Raw genomic sequence first — 9,064 nt, forward strand, 5'->3', positions numbered from 1 at the left:
CACTTCATGGGTGGTCAGCTGGATTTTAATGGCTCTAACCAAAACAATCCAGAAACATCTACACTAGCCTTTCAAATATCTTTATCTCCAATCAGCACATGAGGTTTTGTTAGAAGTAGTTTTTCACTGTGAAATGAATGGTGTTCAAGGTATGTGCATTGGCTACAAATGTACAGATTTTCATACCTTCAGATTAATAACCTAATATCTAAGCAACCCACTATCCTACGCCTTTTAGAAGAAAGCCCTGACTTAGGACTTATGAGTACATTTTTTGGCTGCCTAATGGCAGATTTTCTCACCTGACTCTAAGTAAAAGTTTAGCTATATTTGGCATTACAATATAGCCATATTCATCTTTACTGAAGTTTATATGCAAGATTCTGTCAGAGTGCCTAAAATGATGCAGTTTATAAAGCATCATAACTTTTTTCAATAAACACTGCTATGTAATGTTTGTATTTGTGACAAATTTGGACTTGCCTTCACTGTGACATTTCACTACACAGTGAAGCTATGGGGGAAAAGACCTTAGTTATCTATACCAAAAGTTAATTATTATGTATGGCCAAATTTCCTTAGGTCTATTTACAACAAATTTATAATAGGGGTCATAGGGGTCAAAGCTCTGAGAAGAAGAAAGCTTGGAAATAATCTCAGCATGGTATCCTCCCTCCCAATTATTATAATTAGATTCCAGAAATATAGACATAGAAAATCTAAGATTTAATCATGACATTGATGAGAGTCTTCGTAGCTGTTTATTAAGCTTCAGAGATATCTATCCTCCCTTTTCTATGTCATCTGAGATCATTATTACTTTCCCAGTTCTCCATCCCAATGAGCCTCTTTGCCAGGTGTATTACCAACTAATCTCTGGAGATAATGCTGAATATTCTGCTGATTTCTGAATTTGCAATATCCAAGGGTATGTTTAGGGCCTTTGATCATTCTGCTAAAAGCCCTGAAAAACTCTGCTGACTTGAAAAAAGTCTGAATTAGCAGTCAAAATAGAGCCTTCACAATGTAAATTGCTGTTATTCCAATTATCCATATTTAGCATTGCCAAGCAACCTGAACTATCTAAAATAATAGCTGAGCATTTGGGCAAAGTTTATTTTCTTGCTAACTTTATAGGTATGTGTCACTTCTTAATCCCCCATACAACCATCTATTAATAAATTATCTTATCTATTGTACATTTATTAATTAACTCTTGGAATTTCTTTTAGGTCTGTTAAAAAATTGTTTTTAAAATCTAATGTAGTCTCTAGACTAGCTCACAAAAATTTGAATGCCCTGCCTTTTCAAATCTAAATCTGCTGTGTACTTGATAAGTACTAAATCACTCCAGCATCATTAATTCAAAATTACAATCAGACTTGCTTCAGCCTCATATCATCCTTCTCTAGGTCTCTTCACAAAACAAATTTAATGTTTTCATCTGGAAATAATTGATTCCATACCTTGCCATGAAAGCAGAGGTCTAACAATCATTAGAAATAAAATCTGCAAAAGACTGCACAGATATCTAGTTCAATATTCTTATTTAGAAGCAAACTGTGTTCCCAGAAAGGTTTAGCAACTTTCTCAGTTATTCAGCAACTTAGTATCAAAGTTGAATTATTCAGAACCCAAATTTCCTTACTCCTTTAGGCCATCTCCCCAAGGACAACACAACCCTTCCTTTTTCAATTGTTTGAATCACTAAGAACCAACATTTCAGCAATGGAAATATGGTGAAATTGAAATCAAATCTCTATCAAAATTTCCAGCTTTACTGTTGATATCTAGAAATATACCCTAAGGAATAACAACATTAATTTTCTGACATTTTTAACAACAACAGCAAAAATACTATCTCTTTTATACTCTCTTCTGTTGTTGTTGTTTTTTTTAATAATTTTATTTATTTCTTTTTGGCTGTGCTGGGTCTTCATTGCTGCGTGGACTTCTCTAGTTGCAGCAGGCAGAGGCTACTCTCTAGTTGTGGTGCACAGGCTTCTCACTGCTGATTCTCCAGTTGCAGAGCGCAGGCTCTATGCCACACTGGCTTCCAGTAGTTGTGGCACGTGGGCTCATTAGCAGCGGCTCCCCAGTTAGGCATGTGGGATTATAGGAGGTGGAGAGAGCCATAGTCTTATTCTCTTTGCTTTCTTTGGAGTCATCACATAAAGTTAGGAACCCGAAAGATCTTGCTCTGATTGAGCCACCCCCGAAGCATCCTTTTCATGTTCCATTCATTGTATAATAAGTTTGCTTCTAACCCTAAAACTGTCAATTTCTTCCCCTGTCCTTTTTTTTCAGCTTTACATGAATTGAAAAAAGGATGAACAAATAGGTTCATAAATAAATGAGACTATAATATGGGTTTTTCCATCCTGAAGGTAATTTTTCAGTTATATTCATGCCTTCTGATAACCGGCCAAGAACCTGAATGGTACTGTATCGTATAACTAACTGACTCCATAGCATCAGAAATGATGGTGATAATATAGGTTATGGGTGCGTACTAAATCACTTCAGTCCGTCCAACTCTGCGACCCAATGGACTATGGCTCGCTAGGCTCGCCTGTTCCTAGGATTATTCGGCAAGAATACTGGAGTGGATTGCCATACCCTTTTCCAGGGGATCCTCCCCACCCAAAGATCGAACCCACCTGTCTAGTCTCCTGCATGGGCAGACGGGTTCTTTACCGCTAGCGCCACCTAGGAAGCCCGATACAGGGTATGCTACCCAGAAAAATCCCATGGACAGAGGAGCCTGGCGGGCTACCGTCTATGAGATCACAAGAGTTTGACACGACTTAGCGACTAAACCACCACCCAGAAAAAACAAGGGCTTTACATCTACCAAATTATGCACGAAATCTAACATCTGCTCGAGCCTTTCAAGGTGCAAAATAACTTAATGTGTTAACATATACAATAACTTAGAAATGTCTAAATATTGTTAAGTATTGCTGATTAATTTTTGAAGAGTTAGCTTGGTATTTTCTTGTTTTATTTGATCATGCTTTCTATTTAGCTTTTTAGTACCCCTCTCTAAAAAAAATTGCTATTTTCCATGTAATCTGCACTGTCAATGCAATCCCATTTCCCATTCTCATAGTGTAGTCTTTATCATCTTCAAGTACCAGAAATAAACATTTAACATTTGCAAACAGAAAACTCTGTGTTTCTACATGCATGAGACATGATACACTTGGAGAAACGACTATCAATTGAATTCATATATGGGGAAATGAAAGATGTCAATTTTAAAATAATTTTTTTCACTTCTTTAAGAACTTTCTATGAACAGCTTCTGTGAACTTTCCTCATCTGTATAACAGGGATGCTAAACTATATAACCTAAGATCTAATTAGGAAATTAAAATAGCCACTTCAATGTCTATACCATGATATATCATGTTAATATAATCAGATAATAATATGGTCCAACAATTTGTTAGGCAGCAAATGCATCTCTCTTTATATGCTGCTTTACTAAATTCAGGTTTTTAATAAACATTCATTTGCAAAGTTCCATAAAGATGTAATTATGAGATTTTTCCCATTATGGTGGCAGGTCTACAGAGGAGTGAAGTGATATTCTCTAATTATAAGATTATAACACATGTGAGGTGAGAGACATTATGGTAAGCCTAACAGGTTGCTATAAAGTATTCAGAATTTTAAAGATGAAATAAGGTGGACATTCTATGAAGTTGCAACTAATATACATAATTGCTCTTGTTTCCCTTAGATTTTTGAACTATTTCCTTTGTGTAGTTAGAACTGGAAAAAAAAACTGACAATAAATCAGCATTATCCCATATACTGGAACACTCAGGGCTTCCCGGGGGGCTCAGCAGTAAAGAATCCACCTGTCAACATGGAAACCGCAGGGATGTGGGTTTGATCCCTGGGTCAAGAAGATCCCCTGGAGGAGGAAATGGCAACTCACTCCAGTATTTTCGCCTGGATAATCCCATGGACAGAGGAACCTGGCAGGCTATAGTCAGTGGGGTTGCAAAGAGTCGGACACAACTGAGCAGCTGAGCCCAGAGCAGACACAAACACTTAGTGAGCAAACCATCATATATTACTATTATAAAATTGTATAAAATCAATTATAGTATTGGGTTATAGATGCATATGGTAAAATATTTATTTTGCTAAGCAATACTAGCAATATAGGAAAGTGAACTAAACAGGAAAAACTAAAAATCCCCCTCCCTTTGTCAAGAGTACACACAGGAATGATGGTAAAAGATTCTTTATTCTGTAATGTTTGGATTTCAGTGATGCCTACCTCTGAAGATAAACTTGAGTGGCACACATGACACTATATGAATCTAAAGTAAGTTTGATGCCATATTTTGAAATCCAGTGAGATATTGCATTTTACTGTCAGTCCATGTTTCTAGAGAATTTCAGAATCATTCAAGAGTTCTAAAGAATTGATCCTATCTTCTTATTTGTGAATATGAATTATTTAAAAATAAAAAGAACAGGGAGAGGACAAGAAAACTTAAGAAAAATGATAGTATTACCTGATCAGAGGAATCTAAATAGCTTTTAGTTAGAAACCCCAGGAATTAACACCATGAGTTTAATAATGAAGAGTCAAGAAGGTTTCAGTCTTGATGTATCAGACCTCTTGGGCTACCATAACAATGTGCCACACACTGGTGGCTTAAACAATTCATTTTCTCACAGAAGTCCAGGAGCAAGGCACTGGCAAGTCTTGCTTTCTGGTGAGACCTCTTTGTTTGACTTGCTGAGCGTCATCTTCTCCATGTATCCTCACATGGCCTTTCCCCTGGGCATGTGTCTGCAGGGAGGGTGAACGAGCTGTGGCGTCTCTTCCTGTAAAGACACAGTCCTGCTGGACTAGGGTCTCACCCTTGTGACCTCACTTACCCACAATCACTCTTTAAAGGCGTATCTCTAAGTACAGTCACATGGAGGGTTAGGCTTTTTTTTTTTTCTTTTGGGCCACACTGTGTGGTTTGTGGGATCTTACGTCCCTGAACCTGTGCCCTCTGCAGTGGAAGCTCGGAGTCTTAACCACTGGACCACCAGGAAAGGCCCCGAGGGTTAAGCTTGTAACCTAAGAATTTTGTAGGAACATGATTTAGTTTTTGATATCTGGTATCCATTGGAAATCCCTCAAAATATTGATCTCTCTACTTAAGGTCAAGCTAGCAATAATTGGCACGACACATCTATTAATTGTGACAATCACAGGAAGTTTATTCTCAGTTAGAAGAAACATCTCAGTATTCTCATATTATGACTTCTATCCTTTACCCCCAGAAGAATACTACAGAGGCATTACAACACAATCTAGAGGAAATACATTTTAACACATTTTTCCTATTGCTTAGCAGTATTCCATTGTATAAACAGATCGTATATGTCTATTAAACTCTTGTTGGCCATTTGAATTGTTTCTGCTATTAATATATGTGTTTGTAAGTATTTGTATGGACACGTTTCCATTCACTTGGTTAACTATGTTTCCATTCTTTTGATTAATTAATTAGAAATAGAAATACTAAGTCACAGGATGTATATATTTTACTTTATAAGAAACTGCCAAAACTTTTCAAAGTGGCTTTATCATTTAACACTCCCACCAGTAATATCCCAGAAGGATGGTCTATATCCTTATTGACATTTGATTGTCATCTTCTAAATGTTGGCAATTTGGGGATATGAATGTTATTTCATTGTGTTTTTAATTTGCATTTTCCTGATGACTAATGGAATTGATCACTTTTCATATGCTTCTTGTACTTTTTAGTTATAGAATTTCCATTTTGTTCTTTTATATCATTTCACTTCTCTGCTGAGATTTGCTTATCTATTCACTCATTTTGATCATCTGTTTCCTAAACCATGAACATCTTCATAAATATTTCTTTAAAGTATTTGAAAGCTAATTTTAACATCCAGATCAACTTGGGATCTCTTTCTATTGATTCTTTTTTCATTTGACTAGGGATTATACGCTTTGTTTCTTGGTGTGTCTATTCCTTTTTGATTGAACACTGGATATTGTGGGTGACACATTGTAAAGACTCTAGATTTCACTATATTTCTCTGAGAACTGTTAATTTTTGTGTGACTAAGCAATTAAGTAACTGGCTTATATGCATGAATTTGTAGAGGCTTGATTTGAAAGAAGCCAGACACAAAGGTACATTTACAGTATGATTCCTTTTATAAGAAGCTGAAGGACAGGAGAAATATTCCTAAGATGACACAGCAAAGGAATGTGAGCACATTCAGACATCAGTTGTATATGGGAAGTGAAAACTGACTGGAAGGGGCACAATGTAATTTTCCTAGAATGATGAAAACATTCTGTGCTTTATTTGAATTGATGTTTACATGGCTGCATCCATCTATTTTAACTCACCAAAGTGTATGTATATTTTTCTCAATAGAAACGGGTGTCAGAAAGTATCTGGAGACTACATGTTCACTTGCAAGATTTAAAGTCCTCAACAGCATTAGAGAACATGGACCTGTTGCATCTAATTATCATCTATGAATAATTATCACTGAATATAGTTTTCCATGCAATAAATAGAAATAGTAAATATAGAAAGCAATGAGGAAAAAAAAAGGAACAAGAAATTTTCCAGTCTTACAAAACAATGCTTACTTGGGAAAGGGAAACTCCAGATATTTTCTGTTCCTTGTTCAGATTCTTTTTGCTTTCATGATTCAAATTTACATTCTAAGTGGGAGAGATTCAAATTACTCCACTCCTCTGGAGTGGATTCTGTGTCTAGCTAAGGAGAAAATTTCATTAAAATATGGTGCTTTATCTTGCATATTTGCTTTATCCTAAAATATTTTAAGTTAAAAAGCAAGTAGTAAAAAAAAAAAAAAGCAAATATTGACACATGGAAAGTAAACTCACACTCTGATAGAAAAAAATGCCACTAGAGGTATATGGTCAGGGGAAAAAAAAAAGCAATAAGGAGTATTCATCCTAAAGCAATGGTTCTTAACTCCCGCTGTACATTAGAATACTAATTTAAAAATACTAAATACCAAGACTTAAGACTCACTAATTGAAGCAGAATCCTTGAGTTATTATTCTCACTGAAATAAAAACTTCATGAGGGAAAAGTCTCTTTTTATTGTTTTCTTTATTTTTTTTCATTCTTATATCCCAGAGCTTAGAACAGTGCCTGGCACTGTTATGCTCTCAATATTTGATGTACGGATGAAGGATACACTAGTTATTATAAGCCAAGGACAATCTTGGTATTGTTCACAATGGCAGGATTCTTCTAGATGATATAGAGCAGAGAAATGTAAAGCAGTTATTTTATTAAAAAATATCTGGTGATTTGTACTCATTTTAGCTAAAAATTACTAAGCATTTACTGAGCATTCCCTATGTGTCAGGAATTATGCTCAGGGTAAGGTATACAAATGTGAATAAGGCATAGTCCTGCATTTGAGAAACTCCCAGTCTTTTGGGATTAGTGGTAAAGAGAAAGTCTAGGACAATAATGTTCATCCATTTATTCATTAATTCAATATACTGGTTAAGCACTTACTATGTGCCATGCACATATGTGCCAGGATATGCTGTGGCAAACAAAGCAAATATGATAATTCTCTTCCCACTTACTGAAAGAGAAAGATAATAAACAGGGGTAAATATATACTTGGTGACAAATATCATGAAGAAAATTACAATAATGCTGCGATAGGGAATTTGGTCAGGTAAAAGGCACTGTTTTGTACTTGATGGTCAGGAAATACTTTTCTAGGGAGAAGCTTTAATGATGAGAAGAAGCCAAAACTTCAAAATGCATAGAGAATTTCTAGCAGAGAAAATATGTTCAAAATACTTGAGGTTGGAAAGAGTTTGACATGTTCGAGGGCCTGAAAGAACCCAATGGCTAGAGCATAAATGGAAAGTGGAACAAGTTAAAAGTGAAATAATAGATGTTACTAAATTCACAGCCTGGTAGGTCATGGTAGAAAGTTTTAATTTTATTCTAAGGGCAATATGAATCTATAAAATGGTTTTAAACAATAAATGGCATGATACAACTTATATGTTTAAAAGATTAAAAGAATTTCTTTTTCCAAATGTAAAATAGATTGGAAGGTAGACAAAAATAGAGGCTTCTTGAAGGTTAGTTAGGAAGTTTTTACAGAAGTCCAGGTGAGAAATTATAAAGGCAGTGAATTAGAGAGGTTCCAGGGCAGATGGATAAAAGTGAGCTGCTCTGAATATATCTGAAGAGAAGTTTGACAGGAATTGGTGAGAAATTAAAATGTGAGCAAGCAAAAGGGAAGAATCAATAATGACCAAAGGTTTCAGATTTACAAGAATGGGAGGATTGAGGAAATAACTATATAGATGGGGAAGAATAGATCAACTCCAACATTTAAAGCTTAGGTAGAAAAGGAACCAAGGGGGAATAAGGAATAATTAGAGAGGGAACTCAGAGTTCTACAGTATGAGGTTATCTCAGAATCTAAAAATCTCCCTAAAAGAGGAGAGTATTTAAAGAAGGAAGAAGTGATTAAATATGTTCAATGGGGCTAAGGGCAGAGAAGTATCCACTGGATATTATAAAACAAAAGTTGTTGGTGATCTTGACTAAAGCAATTTCAGTAGAATTATTGAAACAAAATTCAGATGAAAGAGGTGTTGTGCTCAGTCGTGTGCGGCCACATGGACTGTTGCCCACTAGGTTCCTCTCAGTCCATTGAATTTCCCAGGCAAGAATACTGGAGTGGGTTGCCATGTCCTACTCCCAGGGAACTTCCCAACCCAGGGATCAAACCTGCATCTCTGTGTCTCCTGCCTTGGCAGGTGGATTCCTTATCACTGTGCCACCAGGGAAGCCCTGAAGAGTAAATAGGAAGTAAGGCAATGAAGGGGCTTCCCTGGTAGCCAGGAGTAGCCTGGCTTCCCTGGTAGCCCAGCTACCATGGGCTTCCCTGGTCACCCAAGGGGCTTCCCCTGGCTTAGATGGTAAAGAATCTGCCTGCAGTGCAGGAGACCTGGGTTCAATATCTGGGTTGGGAAGAT

The sequence above is a fragment of the Dama dama genome, chromosome 18, assembly GCF_033118175.1.
Source record: "Dama dama isolate Ldn47 chromosome 18, ASM3311817v1, whole genome shotgun sequence".
Taxonomy (NCBI): Eukaryota; Metazoa; Chordata; class Mammalia; order Artiodactyla; family Cervidae; genus Dama; species Dama dama.